Genomic DNA, 9,118 nt, shown 5'->3' with positions numbered 1-9,118 from the left:
ATGTTTACCTGTGTGTGTGTGTGTGTGTGTGTGTGGACAAGTAGCATGTATAATTATGCATATAGAATGGACAGATACATAAATACACATTCATTATTCTTTATACTCATAATTTAATAAACACAATCAAGTATGCAAAAACGTTCATCGTATATGCAAGAGGGAATGTTTATTGTACAGTATGTTTAACAAAAATTATGGTCCGTGAAGAATGATGATGATGGTGATGGTGATGATGACAGTGATAATGATGATGGTGGTGATGATGATGACAATGATGATGATGATGATGACGATGATTTTAAGTCAGTGTGGAATATGTCATGTGCAGAATGTGCTCATTGCTGAATAGGTCTAGTGCAGAATATGTTTGGTGCAAAATATGTCTAGTGTAAAATAGGTGGATGTATACAGAATCAACCATTTTATTTATACTCGTATGCAGTAGATATCAAGGTATCTGTCCCCGACCCCCTCCTGGGCGGCGACGGGTAAATAATAAGGCTCACGATTTAGAAACAATAATGTTAGAAATAGCAATCGTGATATATAACTTAAAAAAAAATACCCTACCACTCATCCATATACTGTATATTTTTCCGTGTGATTTGTTTTTTTTTTTTATTTAACAAACGGGACATCACAGGGTATCCGGTTTTATGTGTTTTGTATGAGTTCCTCTCATGAACAGCAACATACTTTTCCTATATCATTTTATCAGGAAATTGGTAATAACAGAGATGCTGCAGTGAAAATAAAGGAAAAAGAAAAGAGAAGAAAAAAAATACACAGACGAAATGGTAGACCTGCGATACTTATTCCTTGCTTACTGGAGCATTATGCAAACAGGGCCATAATGAACATCGCCAGTGCCTTTTCGCTAATAAGGTATGAGTTTTATTCCTCTTCAAAATACCTTAGGGGGAAGAGGGTCTGCGAAGTGATGCCCTCAGCTACTTACGTTTTGCGAGTACAGTGTGGAGTGTAGTGATGAAACTTCGAATCTTCTACCATCCCAAATGCTTTCTTGTTAATGTACTTTTTATATCTCTTGTTTCTGCACTTTTTTCATCCCTACATTTTAACAGTTATTTTAGAATACAACCCTTGCTTTGTAGTAAAATAATTAATACGTCTTTGCACTGAAATGGTTATGTATTTTACAGCATTACTTTAAGTTCAGCAACAATAAGACATAGATTTAATAAAAAAGGGTCTTCACTGATGCTTACTAACCCATTGATTGCCATAAATTCCCTCAGCTGAAGTAAATCATTTGATGTCAACCGGGCAGAAATGCAAAGTGCCTTCATGGATGACACCAAAAGTGTTTATCAAAATAGATTTAATGTCTGTAGCCGCTAGAATTTCCCTGGCGTACGTAAAATCGCGTTACATACATACACACACACACACACACATAAATAGATAGATAGATAGACAGATAGATAGATAGATAGATGAATAAACATATAGACAGATACATGTCCAATATTCCAATAATATAATATTGTATCGGGTGTGTGGGAAGTATTGGACATCATCAATAACCACAATATAATGTCGGTTCGGACCAGTGGACACTCAAGTACCATGCGCTGACTGACGCAACTCCAGGTGTCAGCAGAGATAACTTCCGCTACCAAGTACATTATAAGTGGGTGTGGACTGGATGTGGGGGTGGGGGTGGGAGGGTGCGATGTGGGTGTGGCATGGGAGATGGAGTGTGGGGTGGGTGTGGGGTGAGTGTAGGTGTGGGGTGTAGGGAAGTGTGGGGTGTAGTGAATGGAGGGATGAATGAAGAGTGAGAATGGGTTAAGTTGGGTGGAGTGGTGGATGGAACAGTGTAATCGGGTGACACACACACACACACACACACACACACACACACACACACACACACACACACACACACACACACACACACACACACACACACACACACACACACACACACACACACACACACACACACACACACACACACACACACACACACACACACACACACACACACACACACACACACACACACACACACACACACACACACACACACACACACACACACACACACACACACACACACACACACACACACACACACACACACACACACACACACACACACACACACACACACACACACACACACACACACACACACACACACACACACACACACACACACACACACACACACACACACACACACACACACACACACACACACACACACACACACACACACACACACACACACACACACACACACACACACACACACACACACACACACACACACACACACACACACACACACACACACACACACACACACACACACACACACACACACACACACACACACACACACACACACACACACACACACACACACACACACACACACACACACACACACATATTCATTCACGCACGGGCAGGGATAGAGAGTCATTCAAGCCAAGCATACATGAACAAGTAGACATGCAGACGCAGACAGACATAGAGGAGCTAGGTAATCACAGACGGGCGGACAGACAAGCACATAAAAGCAAAGAGAGAAATACAAGCAAACAAAAAGAGGACCAAACAACAAGTAAACACAGATGAATAAGGAAGCACAGACAGGGACCGAAAATGAAGGCAAGGAGAGATGAAGGGGTTGAAAGGAGGGAGAAGAAAAAAAGAAGTAGGTTGAGGAAAAGGGAGATGGAGGAAAAATAGCAAGGAGAGAGAAAGATGGAGAAAGAGAGAAAGATGGAAAGAGGGAAAGTGGAGGGAAAGATGGAGAGAGCTTATAGAGGGGGAGAAAGATGGAGAGAAAGATTAACGGAAAGATGGAAGGAGAGAAAGATGGAGGAGAAAGATTAAGGGAGTGGAAGGTGGAAGGTGAGAAAGATGGAGGGAGAAAGAGATGATGGAGAGAAAATGGAGGGAAAGAAAATGTATGGAGAGAGAGATAAAAGGAGAGGTAGATTGAGGGCGGAGGGGATATGGAAGGAGAGACATATGAAGCAAGAGAAAGATGTAAGTAGAGAGTGCTGAGGGAGAAAAATGCAGGGACAGAGACTGATGCAGGGCAAGATTAATATGTAGTAAAGTAGAACGATATAGCGAGACAGAAATGCAGGAGAGAAAGATGCAAGGAGAAAGATGAAAACTGAGTTATTCCCTTCAGGAAGATAACGTTTTACTTTATTCTTGCTGCTTCCAGACAATTTTATTCAGCTCGGGAAAGCCTTTACTACTCCTCAGTAAGACTTGCTGATAAGGAGCCTCGATTTGGTGGCACTGTGCACCCTGGGTGGAGAGAACGGTTGTGGCGTCCACACGGGAGCCAAATCTCTTCAAATTTCCCTGCACCTCGCCGTGGGAATGGATCTTGGTCCTACCCTGGTGAGGTGCTGTCTACCACACGGGGGTGTCGGTTCCTAACATATACAGTATGTACTGTACATCGTACTGCACCGTAACAAGAGGACGACCCCATAGATGCAGTTGCTTACTTGTTGTCTACGGGTCTGCTCGACCTAACAAACAGGAGTTGAACAGCAGCAACAACAACAACAACAGCCCACTGAGTGTGAGGCCGTTACCAGCACAATCTACCGAAATTGCTGAGGAAAAGAATTTCGGTGCCCAGGCTATACTAAATGCTGCCCGAGAGCACCAAAACCACTCGTGCATGAATTCACTTTAATGCAACAGTTTTTATTTTTCACTTCATTTTCTCGTATGAAAGTCGAGCATGAAAACAGTAGGAACCTAACTGAATACAAAATAAAGCTTGAAACAGCAATTAAGTAAATTGAAGAGGAGGGTTTATATCATGCATCTTAAGAATCCTATAGTAATGACAGGGCAGCAGGTAGCATAACCCCTTAAGAGTACCTGACTACCTGACTGCATGCAGCATTTAATATATTTTGCTAACGCCATGAGGATTACTCTCCATGGGGAAGCCCCCTGTCATCCAAGGGAATATAACTTGGCATTGGTTCTTGCAAACTCTCTCAGAGCTCGCAAGCCACACTGCTCGTAACAAGAGGACGACAGAAATGTACTGTGTACTGCAGTATGCAGTGTTCTTTTACACTGTACCTTACTCCAATTAATACTGTTGTGCAGCGTGCGTCCCTCCGACTTTCTCTGAAATTAAAATTTGGCGCTTCTGCAGAATAGGTTGAGCACCTCTGCTGTAGGGGATGCCCAGGAGCCTGCCTCCCTGTAGCAGGGGGAAGAGTTTTGCTGCAACTTTGCACAGTTTTGTTAGGCTTGTTAGTCAGGGAGATGAAAAGGTCATTGTTATTGCCCTCTTGTCTGTATATATATATATATATATATATATATATATATATATATATATATACAGTATATGTATGTATATATATATATATATATATATATATATATATATATATATATATATATATATATATATATATATATATATATATATATATATATATATATATATATACAGTATATTTATGTATATATACAGTATATTTATGTATATATACAGTATATTTATGTATATATACAGTATATGTATGTATATATACAGTATATGTATGTATATATACAATATATATATATATATATATATATATATATACAGTATATTTATGTATATATACAGTATATTTATGTATATATACAGTATATGTATGTATATATACAGTATATGTATGTATATATATATATATATATATATATATATATATATATATATATCTATATATCTATATATATATATATATATATATATATATATATATATATATATATATATATATATATGTGTGTGTGTGTGTGTGTGTGTGTGTGTGTGATGCCATTTGGCTTGTTATTCAGATTTACCTGAGTGGATGGTGAGCGCCTTAGAATTACCTTTTGGTTCATTACGAGATGATCACAAAGCAGACTGAAATGTCAGAGTTGAAATAGTTCACAATAGCATTTATCTCAATATTATAATTCGTAGTTCTTCATCACTGTTAATCACCTATAAGCTTGAACATTTAGAACGAGTAAATAGAGCTACATTTCGCCATTGCATCAGGTAGGCGTTGATCAATTTTTACAACCTTGATTATGACGCTTGTTTGTCTTTTACGTAATTTGTAAAGCCAATCCTCCAGGCAGGAATTTTGTCTGTACCACAAGGAGATTTTCTTTCATTATGTCATTTCTTTTCATATTACATATACGATGGTAAATGGTGAATTGCAGTACCTATATAACGCCTACATCATCATCATCATCATTATCCTCATTACTGTCATCACTACCATCATCATTATCATTATCCACATTATTGTCATCATTAGCATCATCATTCCATCCTCTTTCCCCACCTAAGGATGGCGTGAGGTAGGGTCCACAGAGCTAGAAAACAGAAAGAAACAAACCTGATAGAGTGAGAAATATGAAAGACTTTATACAATGGGTCGCACTTTCATTCACTCACCATGCAAGCCCCCGGAATCCTGACTCCACCTCACGCTCCTCACATCACCTCTCTCTCAGGTTGCTCTGAAGGTCGTATAAGAGGCGTCGTAGCACCTTCTCCTACGCAATTTCTTTTACATTTCGCACATTAACGTTCTCTTGTATGCTTCCAATAAAATGTGTGTGTGTGTGTGTGTGTGTGTGTGTGTGTGTGTGTGTGTGTAACTTATGACCTTTTTTTTAGCATTACCATTGACAGTAATACTAAAAATTTCAGATGGATGCCTGGGAGGACGACGAAAATAGGAAGAGGACGAGAAGACGAGAGGCTGGTCATTGTCTCATTCTCTCCATTCCTGCGAAATTCGAAGGTAAAAGCATTAATAAAGCTTAAATAACATACCCATTTTCTTATGACGCACTGGAAAAAAAAAATGTCAGAGAAGTAGCAAATCGTCTTCACAATCCAAATGAGTCAGGAATCAAGACGTTCACTGCAATGACGTTATATTTTTTTGACTTATTCCAGAGGTGACTTTATTCAGCTTAGGAAATATCTCTCGCAGTGACGGATTAAACTGACCGATCCAGTTCGAAAAATTTAGACACACCGTAAAAAAGGCATCGTTCTCTCAGGTGAAAACAAAGAGATTACTGTCAGTGAGCAGTAGTTTTTTTTTGTCGAGGATGAATATGTCTTTGTAAAGGTCTGTGACGATATGCTGCTTCCTGATATGGCAGCAACGATATCATGCTGGAGATTAAACCCCTGAAGCTAGTGACTCTCTCTCTCTCTCTCTCTCTCTCTCTCTCTCGCTCGCTCGCGCGCGCGCGCGCGCGCTCAATCCAGTGACGCAGAGATGGCAAATTTAGACCAAGTTAGAGTGAAAAGATAAATTTTCAGATAACCGTGGCAGTTTGGAGCAGTTTGTATAACCATGATAAGCATAATTCCTCAGATAATCGTAGCAGTTTATCAATATCGAACACAGATAATCGTAACAGTTTATCAATTCCCAGCACTTAAACCACCACGATCAACATAAAGCCTCAGGTAATCGTGTAAGACTATTAATTCCTAGCACTTAAACCACCACGAGACACAAAACCTCAAATAACCGTGTAGCACTTTATTAATTCCCAGCACTTAATATAACTACGATGAGCATAATATTTCAGATAATCGTGTGGCACATTATTATTCCTCTGCAGTCCACCATTTTTATTTTTTTTATGAACACAGACGTTAATTACTTTCAACAGGTGCACATCCATAGCCTTCAGGTGTGTCGCGTCCCCCAGGCTCAGAGAGTAAAAAAAATATCTCTCACACTGTCCCTGCCCAACCTCCCGCCCCCAGGCACAAGCGAGGAGAATAATTACACACTGACAGCTTAGCACTCTAGGCTTGTTTATATTTCTCCCCCTGCTGTGGAAAATTGTCTGGTGTTAGAAGGGGATTGGATATTCTGAGAAGGTTAATTGTGATCATATTAACACTCTCAGTCTCCTTTATTCACCATTATATGAAGGAATATGGGCGTTAGAGGGAATATACTGTAATATTTAGAGCTGTGTCGATCATGAGAGGGTTAATGGTGACAATGTTAATACATTCTCCAGTATTTTCATCAACTAAGGAAGCCCCCTAACACTTTTTCCTAATCACCTTATTTTCCTTATTACACCATACTGTCTCTTTCCATATGACACGAATCGTTCTTATATCGTCAGACTGCATATAACGTTCAAAAAGATACTACCCAGCCATATCTAAAAAACAAATCGCTAAGGAAGAGGTGCGAAGAACACTACAGTAGAGTTGCCTGGGCCGTGAGAGGGTTAACTTGATTCCATTGACGTGTCGGTAGGCTCCTCTCCCTTAGCGATTTATTTTTCGATATGCCTGGTTAATATCCTTTTGTACGTTATTTATGTAGAGTATGGCGATATAGGAACGATTTATGTAACACAGAATAGGAGCGTAAGGTATAATAACAAAATAAATCGCTTTGGAAAATGGATTGAGGAGTCTTCTAAGCCGACTAAAATACGGGCCTTTCAAAGACTTTTGGAAGAATGTGGGACAGTTTCCATTAACTTTCAAATGTTGAAAAAATCGTCTGGTGGTGGACTGAGTGGAATAAGGACCATATCGTCGTAATGAAGGGGTAATGCTCATCAAATCAACACATATCTTGAACACGCCAGCTTATTTTGGTTCCAGATTGAGGCTTATTTTGCGGATGGATCAGATTAATGCAGAATAGTAAGATGTGCAAAGTCGCCTAAGTTAGTAGCAGTAGTATCAGCAGTATTATTATTATTATTATTATTATTATTATTATTAGTAGTAGTAGTAGTAGTAGTAGACTCTTATAGTCCACCATCCTCCTTTTAGGGGTTAGGGAGGAGGCTGAGGGACGTTCGCATAACCGGGCAACGGAGTCGACCGGTGATATCGATGCCACAGCGAGAAGGCGTCGCTCTCCAGCACCTGGGAAACAAAAATAAGCAAAGGAGTGTGCCATCGTAGTCAAGGGGTTAATATACTCTCTTAGTGGGAGCAAAAAAAAAAAAAAAAGAAAGAAAAAGAAAGAAACTCATCTGATTTACGGGACTTAATTATTTCTTCATCCTCAGGTGCTGGAGAGGGACGCCTTCATGTGGTGGCACCGATATAACCAGGTGGCTCAACTGCCTGGCTATACAAACGTCTCTAATCTCCGTCCCAATCACCCAAAAGGAGGATGGAGGACTGCGGAAGGGCAATTTAAGCCTGTAGTCCATTGAGTTCACATTGCAGATGAACGTGGGGCTACAACAACAACTACTGCTGCTACTGGTACAGGGAAATATCGTCATGACAGAGAGAATCAGAAAAAATATAGACTAACGTAATAAAATGTAAAGCCATGGCACTGCAGAAATACAACACTCTCGTTATCGTTAAAAGAAAGGAATACTCTCTCGTTACTTGTAAGCCAAAACAGTTCTTTCGTAATTAATAAAACAAACCACACTTTCGTTATTAGTCGAAAAGTAACTGTTTCGTTACTAATAAAAGAAAACTCCCTCTCGTTATCAATAAAGCAAAAAACTATCATTATCAGGAAAAGTAAACTCCCTCTCGTTATTAGTGAAACAAAAACCCTTTCATTATTACTAAAATCAAACTCTCTCTTGTTATTAATAAATCAATAACTTTTTTCGTTATTAATAAAATTCCCTTTCGTTATTGGTGAAAACACTTTTGCTTATTAATAAAAATATCGTTATTAATAAAAGAAAAACAGCCGTTCGTTATTAATTAAAGGAAAGAAAATCCTCTCTCTTATCCTCTCGTGCTCGGAATAACTTCATTATATTATTTATTCTAACACCAGACGATTTTATTCGGCTGGAAGTGAGCCATAGGAGCCCGAGAGCGTTAATATGGAAAAAAATAACCCTCTCATAATCGGGATAACTCTTGTATTCTTTTCAAACTAACGCCAGACGATTTTATTCAGCTGAGAGTGAGTGATAGGACCCTGAGAGTGTTAGTGCGAGAGAAAAAAAATACCATTGTTTTTACGCAAGGCAGATGGTGTACTATACTGTATATGCTGTGGGATGAAGGGTCGTTACTGAGCAGGGATAGATTGAGACAGAGACA

Source organism: Coenobita brevimanus, chromosome 80, assembly GCF_032717465.1.
Source record: "Coenobita brevimanus isolate Jiangsu-jjx chromosome 80, ASM3271746v2, whole genome shotgun sequence".
NCBI lineage: Eukaryota > Metazoa > Arthropoda > Malacostraca > Decapoda > Coenobitidae > Coenobita > Coenobita brevimanus.
The sequence above is the reverse complement of the archived record's forward strand: the minus strand, read 5'-3'. Positions refer to the sequence as shown.